Genomic DNA, 16367 nt, shown 5'->3' on the forward strand with positions numbered 1-16367 from the left:
AAAAGTCTTTTGCTTGCCTCTTTTATGAGAGATAATTTGCCCCATTCCATTTCTCCCTTTCTCCTCCCAATATATTTCTCTCTCACCGCTTGATTTCATTTTTTTAAGATATGAGCCCATCCTCTTCAATTCACTCTGTGCACTCTGTCTCTATGTGTGTGTGCGTGTGCGTGTGCATGTGTGTGTGTGTGTGTGTGTGTGTGTGTGTGTAATCCCACCCAGTACCCAGATACTGAAAATTTTCAAGAGTTACAAATATTGTTTTTCCATGTAGGAATGTAAACAGTTCAACTTTAGTAAGTCCCTTATGACTTCTCTTTGCTGTTTACCTTTTCATGCTTCTCTTCATTCTTGTGTTTGAAAGTCAAATTTTCTTTTCAGCTCTGGTCTTTTCATCAAGAATACTTGAAAGTCCTCTATTTCATTGAAAGACCAATTTTTCATCTGAAGTATGATATTCAGTTTTGCTGGGTAGGTGATTCTTGGTTTTAGTCCTAGTTCCTTTGACTTCTGGAATATCCTATTCCATGCCCTTTGATCCCTTAATGTAGAAGCTGCTAGATCTTGTGTTATCCTGATTGTATTTCCACAATACTTGAATTGTTTCTTTCTAGCTGCTTGCAATATTTTCTCCTTGACCAGGGAACTCTGGAATTTGGCCACAATGTTCCTAGGAGTTTCTCTTTTTGGATCTCTTTCAGGAAGTGATCTGTGGATTCCTTGAATACTTATTTTGCCCTCTGGTTCTAAAATCTCAGGGCAGTTTTCCTTGATAATTTCATGAAAGATGATGTCTAGGCTCTTTTTTGGATCATGGCTTTCAGGTAGGCCCATAATTTTTAAATTGTCTCTCCTGGATCTATTTTCCAGGTCAGATGTTTTTCCAATGAGATATTTCACATTCTCTTCCATTTTTCCATTCTTCTCGCTTTGTTCTGTGATTTCTTGGTTTCTCATAAAGTCATTAGCCTCCATCTGTTCCAATCTAATTTTGAAAGAACTATTTTCTTCAGTGAGCTTTTGAACCTCCTTTTCCATTTGGCTAATTCTGCTTTTGAAAGCATTCTTCTCCTCATTGGCTTTTTGAATCTCTTTTGCCAGTTGAGTTAGCCTATTTTTCAAGGTGTTATTTTCTTCAGCATTTTTTTGGGTCTCCTTTAGCAGGGTGTTGACTTGCTTTTCATGCTTTACTTGCATCTCTCTCATTTCTCTTCCCAGTTTTTCCTCCACCTCTCTAACTTGATTTTCAAAATCCTTTTTGAGCTCTTCCATGGCCTGAGCCCATTGGGTGGGCTGGGATACAGAAACCTTAACTTCTGTGTCTTTCCCTGATGGTAAGCATTGTTCTTCCTCATCAGAAAGGAAGGGAGGAAATACCTGTTCACCAAGAAAGTAACTTTCTATAGTCTTATTTTTTTTCCCTTTTCTGGGCATTTTCCCAGCCAGTGACTTGACTTCTGAGTATTCTCTTCACACCCACTTTGCCTCCAGATCCTCCCAGCCAGCCCTTGGGGTCTGAGATTCAAATGCTGCTTCCCAGCCTCAGGGCTTTGGGTGGGGCAGGGCTGCTATTCAGTGTGAGATTAAGTTCAGCTGCTCAGGTGGGGGCAGGGTCTCCTCACGGGGCTCAGTTCCCTCAGGGGGTTTTTGCAGAGACCTTCTACAATGGATCCCAGCTCCTGCCTGCTTGGGGAGACCCGGTCTGCTCCTGCCTGTGCTGCTGCCTCCCGAGGGGACCTGAGTTATGGGGGCACCCCACTTCCCTCTCGGCAAGCTGAGAAGACCCTCTCATCAACCTTTGGGGCCCGTGGGTGGAGGGACCTGCGTGGCCGCTGGGGATTCTGTCCCTGAATCCCGCTCGGATCCGTTCCTCTTGGTGTCGCGCGGCCCAGGCTCTGGGCCCAGGGCCTGATGAACCTTATGCGAGAGGTTTTCAGGTCTCTCTGGAACAGAAATCTCCTCTACTCCGTTGTTCTGTGGCTTCTGCTGCTCCATAATTTGTTGGGGAGTTCTTTTTTACAGATATTTTATGGGCTGTGGGTTCGGAGCTAGTGTACGTGTGTCTTTCTACTCCGCCATCTTGGCTCTGCCCCTGGTTACCTCTTCATGTGAGAGAGGGATGGAGGACATAGTGGGGGAAGAGAGAGACACTTGAGAGATGTGAGATGATCAAGGGAGAAAAGGGAGTTTTAGGCAAATGCTCTTAATTTTTTTTTAGTGAAATATGAGGCAAAGTTCTCACCCATAAAGTGAAACAACCAAAACCAGAAAAATATAAGGCTGTTATCCAGGCTCCTGCTCATTCTGACCCTAAATACGTTCTCAAAGGAATAACTATTATTTCCGTATGTTGCCAGAGTTGTTAGAACAAAGTTTAGGAAGATGACTAGGTAAGGACTTTGCATTCTGGCTTCCAACCGCCATTACTAAACTGTAATTGCTCTCTCCGAAATTACCAATGATTACTTGTCACAGCTGATGGTCTTTTCTCAGTTTTAATCCTTCCTGACCAATCTGCTTCATTTGATACAAATTATCACTGTTTCCTTTCTTGGTTTACATGACACCGAGGTCTCCTGATTTACCTCCTACCTGTGTGACTGCTCCTCAGTCTTCTTTGGCAGTTCACCATACACTTCACATCCCCTACCTGGGGGTGTTTCCCAAGGTTCTACTTCTTAACTATCCGAACTGTTGCTAAAAGTATAGGTCTGTCACTCTATATTCTCTCTGCTTTTGGAAATCCTATCACCTCTCATGGGCTTAACCATCATGTCTATGTGATGACTCAGAAATTCATATATATAACTCTAATATATCCCCTGAGTTTCAATCCCACAGACATCTTAACTTCAACATGTCTAAAACTGAACTCATTATCTTTCCCCCTCAAACAGGAATTCCTTAACTCCAAGGAGTCATGAGAGTCTATGACTTTGGATGGGAAAATTTAAAAGCTATATATTTATTTTTCACTAATCTCTAGATGAAATTTAAAATTCTCATCAATAATGAACTTAAAAACATTCTTTTGAAAAGGGGTCCTTAGACATCATTAGACTGCCAAAGGGATAATGACACAAAAAAGGATTAAGAACTCCTATCCCCAAAATTTCTGTTACAAATTTGCCTCTTTCTATCAAAGGCATAATTGATTATCTTTTCAGTATATCAGGTTCATAATTTTGACATCATCCTGGATTTCTCATTCTCCCTCAACACATATATCCAGTCAGTTGCCCAAACTTGCCATTTCTACCATCACAACTTCTCTCACATCTGACCCCTATTTTTCCACTTACAGTTATCACATGAGTTCCAGTCCTCATTGCCCCTAGGCTGGATTAATGCAAAAGCTTCCTAATTGGTATCCTTGCCTCAAGTCTTTCCTGACTCTAGTGTGTCATATTGGTTGGTTGTTGTCCTTTGTTCTCGAAGAGGACCAAAATGATATCACTAAGATAAAGTCCAGTTCAACTGATTTTCCTTAAGTAGAAGTCTGCATCACTCCCCTACCCAATCAACTTCAGTAGCTTCCTACTGCTTCTAAGATCAAATATAATCTCCTCTATTTAGCTGAAGATTTATACAGTCTGGCCCTAATTTATATTTCCAGTTTTATTAAATGTCAATTCCCTTCTTGAATTCTGTAATCTAATTGCACTGGCATTCTCTCTGTCCCTTGCACATGACACCCCGCTTCCCATCTCCACACCTTTTGCACTATCTTATACGCCTAAAATGTGCTACTTCCTCAGTTCCACATCAGAGTGCCTTAGACACCCACCATCTTCTCTATGAGGTCTTTCCTCATCTCCTCAATTGTTGGCGTCCTTCCTCCCAAGCCACCTTATAATGAACTGCTTTGGACATATTTGCATTAACTTTTGTATTTATCCTCTATATATTCCTGTATGTTTTTGTTGTTTCCTCCATTAGAATGTAAGTTCCTGGCACTTAGGAATTGTTTCATTCTTTGTACTTGCATTTCCAGTGTCCAGCATTTGAGAAATACTTAATGAATACAGTAGGTACTTAATAAATACCTGTTTAAAGAAGGTTAGGAGCACAATAAACTGAAGGAACGAGGAATATGGAGATTACATTCACTTTCATTACTATAAATCTATTATTACTTTCTGATATTTATCTCTATTTCACCATTCTCAAATTGCTAAAGATAAACTTAATTCTGGAATACTAGAACTAAAGAGTAATTAAGTTGGACTTCTCTCTACTCATAATCTTTCTAACTTTACAGACTTAAATAAAATCTTTTTTCTACCTTCATCTTTTGAAACTAGTGATATCTAATTTTTTTTCCTGTTTTTCTATGGTTGAAGGTTGTTCCCTTTAATCTCTTTTTTTGGGGCCTTGCCTACTTTACTGTACTTTGCTTCAGGCATATAATATAACTAGGCATGGTGGTAGCATGGCTTTATGAAAAGACAGAATAATAATTTCTCTTTTGGCTCCTACGACCTTTATATGCTGCTCAATGTTTTGTTGGTTTTGGGGCTAATGTTTACAAAAGAAATTTATACTCACTCTCCAGTATCTCTCCTTAGCCAGACATGATAAAGCAGAGTCCTTAATCCTATAATCATAGTTTGGATTTTTTTAAACTGGATCTCTTCTTTCACTGGTGTTGGGAATTTTCCAATGATGCCATCTCTACCAATGCTGATGGTACCAAATTTGTACCCTTTGGAATCTCTGAGATGCCGAGTGTTACCTGCTCAGGGTGACACAGAGTGAGCCAGATGAACTACTAGAACCAAGATCTTCCCAACACTGAGATTGGCCTTCTATCCTCTGGGCCTTGGGTAAGGTACGGCAAGGTAAAAAAAAAAGGAATTACTTGGGCAATTTTTCCCTAAATGTATTACTAGAGACTTGTCCATAATGAAGTCATTGGCCAGTTTTTTTGCCCACTAACGTTATCAAAAGAGCTTTTGATAATTTATTTTCATTGGACTGGCATTTTGAGTTTAGTGTAATCTAAAACCTGTGTAAAAGGATGATGCCATTCCTATAACACACTATTTTTTTTTCTTTTCAAGTTTTTAAATAGAAAAGTTTCTATTTCTCCTGGCAGCTCATCCTTTCCTGGTTAAGAAAGGTTTCAAGCCAAAGCCAGTGTATTAGTGAAGGAAAACTAAGGTTAAAAGTCAGAGGATGCTTTGCTCACAGATTATATATGTCTAAAGACTATTGAGTTTCCTCGAATTGCTTAATTTTATTTTTGGAAATAAGTTATTTCCACTGTTCTGAAGAACAAAACATTGCATAGAATCTCCCTTAAGAATTTAACAAAATCAATTACTGTGTGTGAGCTTAGTGTTTTATCTGTAGCTAAAGCAGACAAAGACCTCTTATTATTTGATTAGAGGTGGCAATGACTCTACCATTCCTCCAAGTCCAATCCCCCAATCCTGAGTGTTCAATCTTTTCAGTATGCAGGTTCCATTTTGGTAAGGGTGCTGAGCAGATCATACTGCCTACTGTTTCAAGCCATTACCAAAGCTGATAATATCTTTTCCATAAGTTACTGTCACTCACAGCACACACAACAGCTGTCTCCACTTCCAACAGACATCCCTTATTAGGTTACTTGCCTCTTCACTCTTGGCCAAGGAATCAGGAAATAGATTCCTAAGCTAATGAATTGATTTTAGAGTAGTAGAGATCCCCGGGAATAAGATGTTAGCTACAGCAACTAAATTGGAAAATAGATGAGATATTCTTTATCTTTATTTATACTGGATAAATGTGCAGAACAGAATCTACTTAGATTTATTTATTCCCCTTAATTCTACAGATTAGTGACTGGCTGTGGTTGACTATACTTTGAGAAGCTTTATTTATTTGGTTGCTTTAACATTGGTTTTAAAAACATTGTGAGTTAGAAATTCCCTCCCTGTAGCCTCTCCCCCACTCACTGAGAAAGTAAGCAATGTGATACTAATTACACATGTGAAGTCATGCAAATGTTTCTCTATTAGACATGTAGCGAAAAAATCAAGAAGGTGAAAAAATATGCTTCAATCTGCACTCAGGAATCCATCAGTTTTCTCTCTGGAGGTAGACAGCATCTTTCACCATGGGTCCTCTGAAATTCTCTTAGCTCACTGTCTTGATCAGAGTAGCTAAGTCTTTCACAGTTGGTCATTGTTACAACATTGCTGTTACTGTGGACAATGCTCTCCTCATTCTGCTCAATTTACTCTGCAGGTTGTAATGAAGCCATGCTGCTTGTCATTTCTTATAGCAATCATATGCCACAACTTGTTTAGTCTTTCCTCAATTAATGGACATCCCCTCAATTTCCAATTCTTTGTCACCACAAACAGTTGCTATAAATATTTTTGTATATATAGGTCCTTTTCCCTTTTCTTTGAATTGAGAAGTTATTCATACCAAATTTGGGTCATTACAGAATAGGTCTTCCCACAGTGGAAATATTTAAACTTTCCTACAAATTTTAAAGAGCCAATATCCTTAGTAGAACTGTGAATGGGTGATATCTTTCTTATGTCAAATGAAAGGTGGCTGAGAAGCAAGAAAAGTATGTCTACAAAACAGTACATAAAAGTTGTTCCCAGGGAGAGTAACTGCCCATTTGAAAAGGGGGCTCCATGAGAGTTAACACACTGATGTGCCTTGGTTTTGAGGTTATGGGTTGGTGGAGGTTTCTTTCCCCTTCCAACATTGCAAGTTCTATCTTGGGTAGCCTAAAGACTACTCAATCCTCTATAATTCTGGTAATGTAGCTCATTGGTGATGATGTGAAGTACCTCTGTAGGATTAGACACTGAAACCTGAGTCAGATTTGGTTAAAAAAAGGCTTCATTTCTTAGATGAGGTTCTGTTCTTATCTTCACTTCCAGAACTATGCTGCTGACACATCTGGAGCAGGTAAGGAAGTGGAAAATCTTTAAGTAAACCAGGCCCAAGGCTTTCACTTGGGAGAAGAATGGGGTATGCTACTTGAAGGAGACTGGGCTGAAGTAGTCAGTGTATTGTCTATCTTGCTTAGTAATCTCAAAATTTTGCAATTTTAATTTATAGACTGCCTCTGACATACAAAGCAACTTTGTTTCTGTTGTGGTGAGGCCTTTATGAGAACTGTATCTGGCATCCCTCAGTTCTCCTGGCGGCTGCTCAAAATGCTGTCCACATAACTTGGCCTTCACCACTAGGACCTTGCTGACATGGCCACTGAAAGGTGAGGGGGTATGGCAGGAGAACACAGTTTCTGTACTCTAGAGTACTGGTTTTTTCTTCCTCTACTTTGGAAAGCTGTTGGTACTTCTGATCTGAGATGGTCCCATTTTCCCACGGACCTTATCCCACAGGTCAAACAAAGGTGTTATTGGTGTGGGATCCTCTAGGGCATCATCATAACCGAATGCCCAATGGTGCATTCCACTTGTTAGCAACATCGTGCCTAGATGTCCACCTGGTTATGCTTAGAAGGAGGCACATTTGGCTCTCTGAGTGCCAAGAAAGACTATGATTCAAGTGTTTCTCTATGTAGAAATCCTAGACATGATTCCCACAGTCAAAGTCTATGTAAGTTATGCAGCTACAACAAAGATGTCAAAAGGGAACATTCAACAGCTGAAAACAAATGAGCAAGGGGTTCCAAAGCAGATCCCAAGCAGAGAATGAATTAATGAGTACTTGGTCTACATGGGGTGATGAAAGAGGCATCTGCAAGCTCAAGGCAATGGAAGAGACATGAAACAGAGAATAGAAAGGTTGCAAGTCCCCCACCATCCCATAAGCCCAGAGGTGCAGGGTGGACCGAGGCCAGGGCACAGGAGACTCCAAGACCCAAGACCCTAAGCATAGTGAGGAAGAGGAAAGCACTGTAATAAACTTTCCATTTGGCTTCCTTTAAAGCTCAACTCAGGTGAACCTAATACAAAGTCTTTTTAGATCCAGCCATTAGTGGTCTCTTCTTCTTTAAATTATCTTGTATATACTAATCAGTGGTCTCTTCTTTAAGTTATCCTATATATACTTATCTGTACAGACGAAAGCTCCTTGAGGATGAAGACTATTTTTGGCTTGTCTTTGAATCCTGGAGTGCCTAGAATAGTGCCTTAACAGAGCAGGCACTTAAATGCCAGGGCAGCTAGGTGGCGCAGTGGAGATAGTGCCAGATGTACAATCAGGAAGACCCTGTTCAAATCTGACCTCAGACACTCCCTAGCTGTATGACTCTGGGCAACTCACTTAACCCTGTTTACCTCAGTTTCCTCATCTGTAACATAAGTTGGAGAAGTAAATGGCAAACACAGAATCCTTGCCAAGAGAACCCCAAACAGGGTCAGGAAGAGTCAGACATGACTAAAATGAATGAACAACTTAATTGCCTAATGAATAACTGCCATAAAATTTAGAAACAGCGATACTGGAAAGTGGATAGGAAACATCTGTCAGTAATAAGAAATTGAGAATGAAGTTTTAAAGTAAGAATATTGAAGAATACAAGAATATAACTGAAATAATGAAGTAAAAATTCCTCCATGTTTGCTGTAGCATGTACCAGAGGGATCAGACTGAACAGTTTCCTGTTTCTTCAATTATCAGAATTTTGGAGTAACAAAGCTAAAACATATATGCTCATTTCATACATACATGGCACAGAAGAACAGCGACACACAAAAAATCTATTTTAGCAAAAAGTTTACATGTGTAGCCAACTGAATTAATAAGAAAAAGGGCAAAATTTGGTTTTTTTTAACTTTAAATTCATTTAGAAGTTAGGATCTGTAACAATGTTGTTCTTTTGTTTATACATACATCAATTAATAACAAAACATCATTGATTTAGATTAAGTAAGAATTCCAAATAGTCCTTTGGTGTTTGATAGTCTAGGTGAGAAGAGTAGTAGTACAGTTTCTTGCTCCTGATTAAAAGATTATAAAGTATTATATGAATTAATGGCAATAAACATTTTAAATATTAAATGTATAGATAATAACTTTCTACTAATTCCATAGGTAAGACTCTAGTAACATCAAACAATGGAACACAGCAGAAATCTGGAGGTAAAGTGCTATAAAACCAGCACACTTCATTTTGCAGGAAATGAATGATGACAAAATATATGAATTTTATGACAGAATAACACAGAAAAGTAGTAGGAAACACCAACAGCATCAAGAATTGACAAGTGACAGAAGGAAGAAATAGAACCACAAAAATATAAATAAATCTAGAGCTCTAGAGTCAGAGGAACAGGGCTTAAACCACATCTTAATGATTCCTACCTGTATAACTTTGGGCAAATCAGTAAATCTCTTCGGGCCCCAGTTTCCTCATCTGTAAGATGAGGGAACTGAACTACTAGATGATCTCTGAGGGCTAGAGCTATATTAAGTCACCCAAATTTGTAACCTAATAGTTGCCACTGATATTTTTTTTTGGCCCCTCACCCATTAAATAGCCATTTTGTTCTGAAGTCTTATTGCCTAAGTCTCCATAGTAATTTATGGCTGATTTTTACTCTATATTCTCCCTATAAACATCATACGTTGAAACATTTATCTCTTCTCATTTAGACTACCAGTCTAATATCTATCTAGTCTTCTAGCTTCCAGCCTATTTCAGTTATCATGAATAGTTTTGATGTCACTCTGCCACTTAAAAATCTTTAGTGGCTCTTCAAGGCCAACCAAATACAATCTAAGTTCTGGAACCTGCTATTAAAGAGCCCCCATAATCTAGCTCTACCTCATCCTTAAACAACTTCCCTTCAATGCATTTCATTTTTTACACTGTCCTTTCTTTCTATTTCTAAGGCTCAGTTGAGACCTTTCCTCAAAACTTAGAAGACTCCTCTCTGGCCAATTTCTGTCACTTAAAGTCACTCCCTTTCCTCAAGGTTCGTTCCTGCATGAATCCATCCCTACTTAGGGGCAACATCTCAGTCACTGACAAAATGGGCAAAGGAGACAGTAGAGATATATGTTTATCAGTCAATTAATGTTTGATGATATAAATGACAATAATCACCAAGTAACAACATTAAAAAAGTAGACTTTTGATGAATTTGCAAAAGAATTTCTTCTCTTTTGTTCTCATTTATGACAATTTCATTATATGATATATTGCTTTTATGACAAAAATCTGTTTTGTCTTTAGTTATGAAAAGTCTGCAACAAAACTTATTCAAATTTATTTTTTCTACTTATATGATCGCTCCCCCCCTTCATTTTGCTATTGCCTAAGTATCCCATATTACCACTTCACATGTAGTTTTCCTTTATGAGCTTGGTATCTCAAACAGTCATTGATCCCACGCCTTCAAATCACTCAGTTATCTTCAATATCTGTAAATAAAAATGAAATAAGATTGAGTGGTTATAAAACATTAACATGTTTTTTAAAATAATGCTTTAAACCAGACACTAAAAATTGCCAATAAAAGTCTCATTTTTAGTAAAATCATCTGAAAAAATAGCCTAAATAAATTTCTAATTCCAGTAAAGAATTACTAAGGGTTTAAATATTATACAATGATGTTTCATTTCTTTGACTTATAAGGATTATTTTTGAAACCATTCCCTCAGTAGTCAGATTTATGGTCACTTCAGATCTCAACAGAAAAACTAAATAGAAGAAGAAATGCCATTCTGCCTCAAATTTCCAAAGTGGTTCCCTTTTTTTCTAACCACTGAAATTCAGCTAGTTATTAGAGAGAACTTCTTATTTATTCAATATTAGAGTAGACCTACTGTGCCACAATTTTACTCAGAGAGTAAATATCATCTATTGCATGTAAACAAGGTATAGATGTAACAAGGCAATTAAGAACTATAATAATATTAAAATACTAAAAACTCATTTAAAACATTTTCAATCTAATAAATTCAAACAAAAACTGATCAAAACAAATAACCTGGAATTTATGAAGTACTATAATAATTAAAAGGTACCTTATTCCAACCAGAATCCAAGGAAAAGTAATTAGATTGATATAAAAGTAGAATGGACTGCCTTAGGAGGTCCCAAGTTCCCTTTGATTAGAGGTCTTTAAAGAAAGGTTGGATGACAATTTATTGGGTATGATGGTCTGTACCTGTACAACCTGTACCTGAATAAAATCCCTTTGAGATTGGGAGATGAGAAAGGGATTTATGCACTACCTCTAAAAGAAGGCCTTTCCTGGTCCTCTCAATTACTACTGCCTTCCCCTTCACTACAATATGTGTGTGTATCATGTGTTTTGATTTATTTTATGGACATTTTGCCAATTAGAATGTAAGCTTCTTCAGGACAAGAAATGTTTTTGCTTTATCTTCGTCTCTCCACTGCTCATCAAAACGCCTGGCACATAAAAAGCGCTTAAAGGGTAATTTTAGTCACTTTTTCAGCATAATTCCAATTTTTTTCCCAGAAATGTCAACATATCATTGCACTAACAATGTATTTATAGTAAGCCTGTCTTTCCACAACCCCTTCAATAATTTTCAGTTATTTCTAAAGAGTAAACTGCTACTCTTTAGATATATTTGTATCATATTATATATATTTATATATCATACTATATAATGGACTCAAAAATGGCATCAGGCATCAATTAACTTCATGATATACATACATATATACATATACATACATACACACACATACACATGTAAAAGATTTCAGTTCAATTCCATAAGCATTTATTTTATTAGCTGCCTACTATGCTAGATGCGGATGATATCTTTCCTCTGCAAACCCTCATAAAGATCAGAAAGTATAACCACGCTGGATTTTTACCAGAAACATAAGGCTGGTTCAATATTTGGAAAAGCAAGTTTGCAAATAAACAAAATTAATTACATTAATAGAAAAAACAACAAAAATCATATGATTATTTCAACAAGTGCAGAAATGGCTTTTTACAAAATACAATGGTCATTCCTGTTTAAAAAAAACACAACTAGAAAGTTTAGGAATGAATGGAGCTTCCCTTAAACTGGTAAGTAGAATCAATCTAAAATCAAGAGCCAACATTATAAGAACAAGCTAAAAGTCTTTCCAATAAGATCAGCAGTGAAGCAAGGATGCTCATTATATTACCATTACTATTTAATATTGTACCAGACATGCTAGCAATAGCAGTAAGACAAGAAAAGGAATTAAAAAAATGAGTTCAGGCAAGTAGAAAACAAAGCTATCTATTTCTGTAGATGATATGAAGGTTTAATTACAAAAGTCAACTAAAAAAACTTAATGGAATGATTAACAACTTCAGCAAAGTTGTAGAATATAAAATAAACCCTCACAAATCATCACCATTTCTGTACATTACCTATTAATTCCAGCAAGAAGAGACTGAGAAATTCCATTTAAAATAACTATAGATAGTATAAAATGCTTGGGAGTCTACCTGCCAAGATACACATAGGAACTTTATTAACACAATTACAAAACATCTTTTACACAAATACAGGCATATCAAAATAAGAAATATTAGTTGTCCATGATTGGGCTGAGCCAATATAATAAGAATGACAATATTATTTAAGTAAATGTACTTATTCAATGCTGTATGAAACTACCCAAGGACTACTTTATAGTACTTTATATTACTTTTTACAATATTTTATATTAAAATTCACCAGGAGTAACAAAAGGTGAAGAATATCAAAGGAATTGTTGAAAATAAAAATAAGGAATACATGGTCAGGAGAGAGAGAGGTTGATCAGTAGAACAGATTAAGTTATACAACATACAGTAACAAATGAGCATAGATCCTAGTGTTTGATAAATTAAAAGATCCAAGCTATTGGGGCAAGAACTCACTGTACAACAAAAACTGTTGGGAAAACTGGAAAAGTCTGACAGAAACCAATTGTATTCTAACATCTCACACATGAGTACATGATTTAGACATAAAGATGACATCATAAGAAAATTAAAGGAGTAAGGGAGAAATTACCTGTCAGATCTATGGATAAGGGAAGAAAAGAGTTCATGATGAATAAGAAATAGAGATTCACAGGAGGTAATATGGACAATTTTGTACAAACAAAACCAATGCATCTATAATTAGAAGATAAGCAGGAAATTGGGGAAAAACTCTTTGCAGCAATTATCTCTGATAAAGGTTTCATTTCTAAGATACATAAAGAACTGAGTTGTATTTATAAGAGTAACAGCCACTACCAAACTGACAAATGGTCAAAGGACATGAATAGGCAGTTTTCAGAGAAGAAATCCAAAATATCTGTAGCCAAATGAAAAGACACGTTCCACAAAATAATGACAAGAGATGCAAATTAAACAACTCCGGTGTACAACACACTTCACTGCTATCAAGTTGGCAAAAAGAAAACGACAGATGCTGGAGAGGCTGTGAGGAAACAGGTTCTTTACTGCATTGTTAGTGGATCTGTGAACTGGTTCAACTATTCTGGAAAGCAATGTGTAGCCAGGTACATACCTTTTTGATCTGAACAAGCTATGTTACATGGACATGGTGGAACACTACTATAATAAATGATGAAGGGGATAGTTTCAAAGCTATATATGGCATAAAACCTATAGTCAGGAGGGCCTGCACTGAAATCCGGTCTCAGATATTTACTAGATGTGTGACCTTGGCCAAGTCACTTAGCCCCTGACTGCCTCAGCTTCCTCATCCATAAAATGGGGAAAATAATAACAACTACTTCCCAGAGTTGCTGTAAGGATCAAATGAGATAATAATTGTAAAGTACTCAGCATAGTACATGGCATACAATAAGTAACATGTTAGCTAGTACTATTATTATTTTTTAAAACTTGGGCAGATTTGTATGAACTTAAGAATAAAGTAAGCAAAACCAGGAGGAAAATTTGTACAATAACAATATTGTAAGTGCCATCTACTCTGAAAGACTTAAAGGCTCTGGACAACATAAAAATCAACCACAATTTCAAAGGGCTAATGATGAAACGTTCTCCACCTCAGATGGAGAATTTAATGGATATTAAGTGTTGGTTGAGTCACCTTCTTTTCCTTTTTTTTTTCCTTTGGAGGGGGGAGAAACATGGCTAAAGTGGGAATTGGTTTTGCATGACTATACATATTACTAATGGTCTTTGTTTTTCTTACCCCTCAATGGGTGAGGAGGAGAAGGAAGAGAATTTGTAACTGAAAACAAAATGAAACTAGAGGGAAAAAAGAAAATGGACCAGAATTAAACCTGATGGTGAAATCCAAGAAAAGTAGCAATGAGTCATTTCTGCAGCCCAGGTTGGTAATGAGAAATGAAGAGATCTATAGACAACTGGGGATGGGGTCAGAATGGGTTTGGGTCAGAAGTACAAGGCATGCAGAGCATTTTAGCTCAGAGAGAAGCCATGCAACAAGATAAGAGGAGGTCCCAGATCCATACAGGTGTACCACAGCAGGAACAGGTACCAAATGGCAGCTTTGTGTCTCTTATCCAGGTATAGATCACAGATCCAGGGTAAATCAGGAAAGGGCTTGAGCCTGACTGGGAGTGGCAGTCCAGGGTAAGGAATATTTGCAGAGCTTGGGTAGGTCTACCCAGAGAGGAACAAGTTCAGAAGCAATCAGCACCACTGTGGTCAAATCCCAGAAGCAGAGTAGGAGTCTTCAGTTTCACCTTTTGGCCCATTTTGGAGCACACAGAGGAAAAGCCAACGCAACAAAGACCAAAGGGAAGTTTGCATTTCTGTCCCTCTGAACCAGCTGAGTTTCCCAGATGGCTGATGGCGGCTGAGTCCAACAGCATGCTATTGTTCCCCTGAAACCAAATCCAGATCATATTCGGAATCTCTAAAATATGTGCTGCCTGCTACCGAGAAAGCAAGCACTGATAGTAAAAGCTCTTTGAAGTAGTTGAGGTTTTGTGTAAGTGGCATAGTTGGGCCACCTAGTGGGGAATGATAAAACTGGATCTTAAGAATCAGGCAGATATTTGAAAATGTTAGCCCCTTACAATGGGTATGGAGTTGGAAGGGGGTCTGAGTCGAGGTAAGGGTGGAAATGTCCATATTCCTGGGGTTAACAGTATATGGAAGACTATAAAGCAGCTGCTAGAAAGGACTGACGATCCCTTTAACCTCAAGGATTGTTTTTTTTTTTCAATAAAAATATGATTATATAAGAATTTTTTCAGAATCCTGACAAATTCAGAAGTGTTTTATTGCAACTTTTCCATGTTATATTTGTTACTTTGTTTTAACAATTTCTGAGTACACATTCCTCTTTAAACCTTCACGCTGCTTATAGGTTTGCAGAATGAAAGGCTTTTTCCCACAGCACAGTCAGAGGAAGATATTATAGATATCTGGTGGCGAGCAGGCAGTGATAGCAGTGGGGAAAAGTGTTAAAAGAGTCATCTTATTATTCTAGTCACCCAGGCTCATATCCTAAAGTCCTTTCCAACTCTAAGATTCTGAGTCTTGTAGATATTTCACATTTGGTTCTTTCCACTTTCTTACTATAAAAATCTGTGCTTTTCAAATACAAAATTATTTCTTTAGGATGTATTTTCAATAGTAGAATTACTGAGTGAAAGGGTATGACTAATTACATGGCCCTGTGCATACAACCAGAATGATTTCTAGAAAGACTACAAAACTAAGTGGCTGGAAAAAAGGCTTTTGGGGGAAGGTTAATGAAACCGAGATTGTTTTGCCTAAAAAACATAATTAAGGGGGCAGCCTTTTGTGCAAAGAACTATAAGTAATTATCTTCCATTTCAACTGGTTAAGGAATTTGTATTTTGAGTTTTAAGGAAGAAAGATACTACTCTATGAATCAAGGTAGATAGATATGCTTCTTAAAAACTATTTCCATGAAAAAAATGTGGAAATTATATTTCACTGATTGTAAATTCATAAAGAATTCTGCATGGAAAATACTTACATTCAAGACATTAAATTACAATTTTTAGGAATACCAAAGCATTATGTTCCCCATGTAGTTTACAAACAGTAAAAAGCTTGATTAATCAAATATGTAATATCCTCAATAACAATGAGAGTATTAAACTAAAAAATTCTCTGAGGGTTAGAAGTGATGAAAAGCTGAGAACTTTAGATGAGGATTACAGAAGACAAGAATTATTGATTAGTCTACTAACCAAAAGAAACACTAATAATTGCTGGCAAAAGCTGTCAATGCTAACCCTCCCAAAATAAACCTATTAGGACCAAAATAGAGAAAATGAGTACTTTCTTAGCCTAATGATTTCTGGCTGCTTGGCTAATCCCTGTCGTATATAACCTTCTGCCAGTATTCTCACTCGTTTTGCTTAGCTCTACCAACTCCTCTTGTAATATTTGTTCTGCCTTGCCCACGCTCCTACTTTGCCCTCCAGAATCCTCTATTGTACAAAAGCT

The 16367-nt window shown here is 37.2% G+C and overlaps 1 protein-coding gene across 5 annotated transcripts in view; it reads right to left on the reverse strand.

Annotated features, from left to right (window-relative positions):
• The window catches only part of MAPK8 (mitogen-activated protein kinase 8), a 128716-nt gene that overhangs the window by 56257 nt on the left and 56092 nt on the right, over positions 1–16367 (reverse strand). For 2 of the 5 annotated variants that reach the window (XM_072627686.1, XM_072627692.1), the window contains exons 2-3: positions 10260–10347; positions 4549–4735 (exon numbers count right to left, since the gene is read on the reverse strand). The gene's annotated coding sequence lies outside the window, so the exon portion shown is untranslated. Of the gene's footprint in view, positions 1–4548; positions 10238–10259; positions 10348–16367 lie in introns of those variants that run through there. The other 3 variants (XM_072627685.1, XM_072627690.1, XM_072627688.1) reach the window with 2 other exon arrangements.

The sequence above is a fragment of the Notamacropus eugenii genome, chromosome 1 (genome assembly GCF_028372415.1).
Source record: "Notamacropus eugenii isolate mMacEug1 chromosome 1, mMacEug1.pri_v2, whole genome shotgun sequence".
Classification (NCBI taxonomy): domain Eukaryota; kingdom Metazoa; phylum Chordata; class Mammalia; order Diprotodontia; family Macropodidae; genus Notamacropus; species Notamacropus eugenii.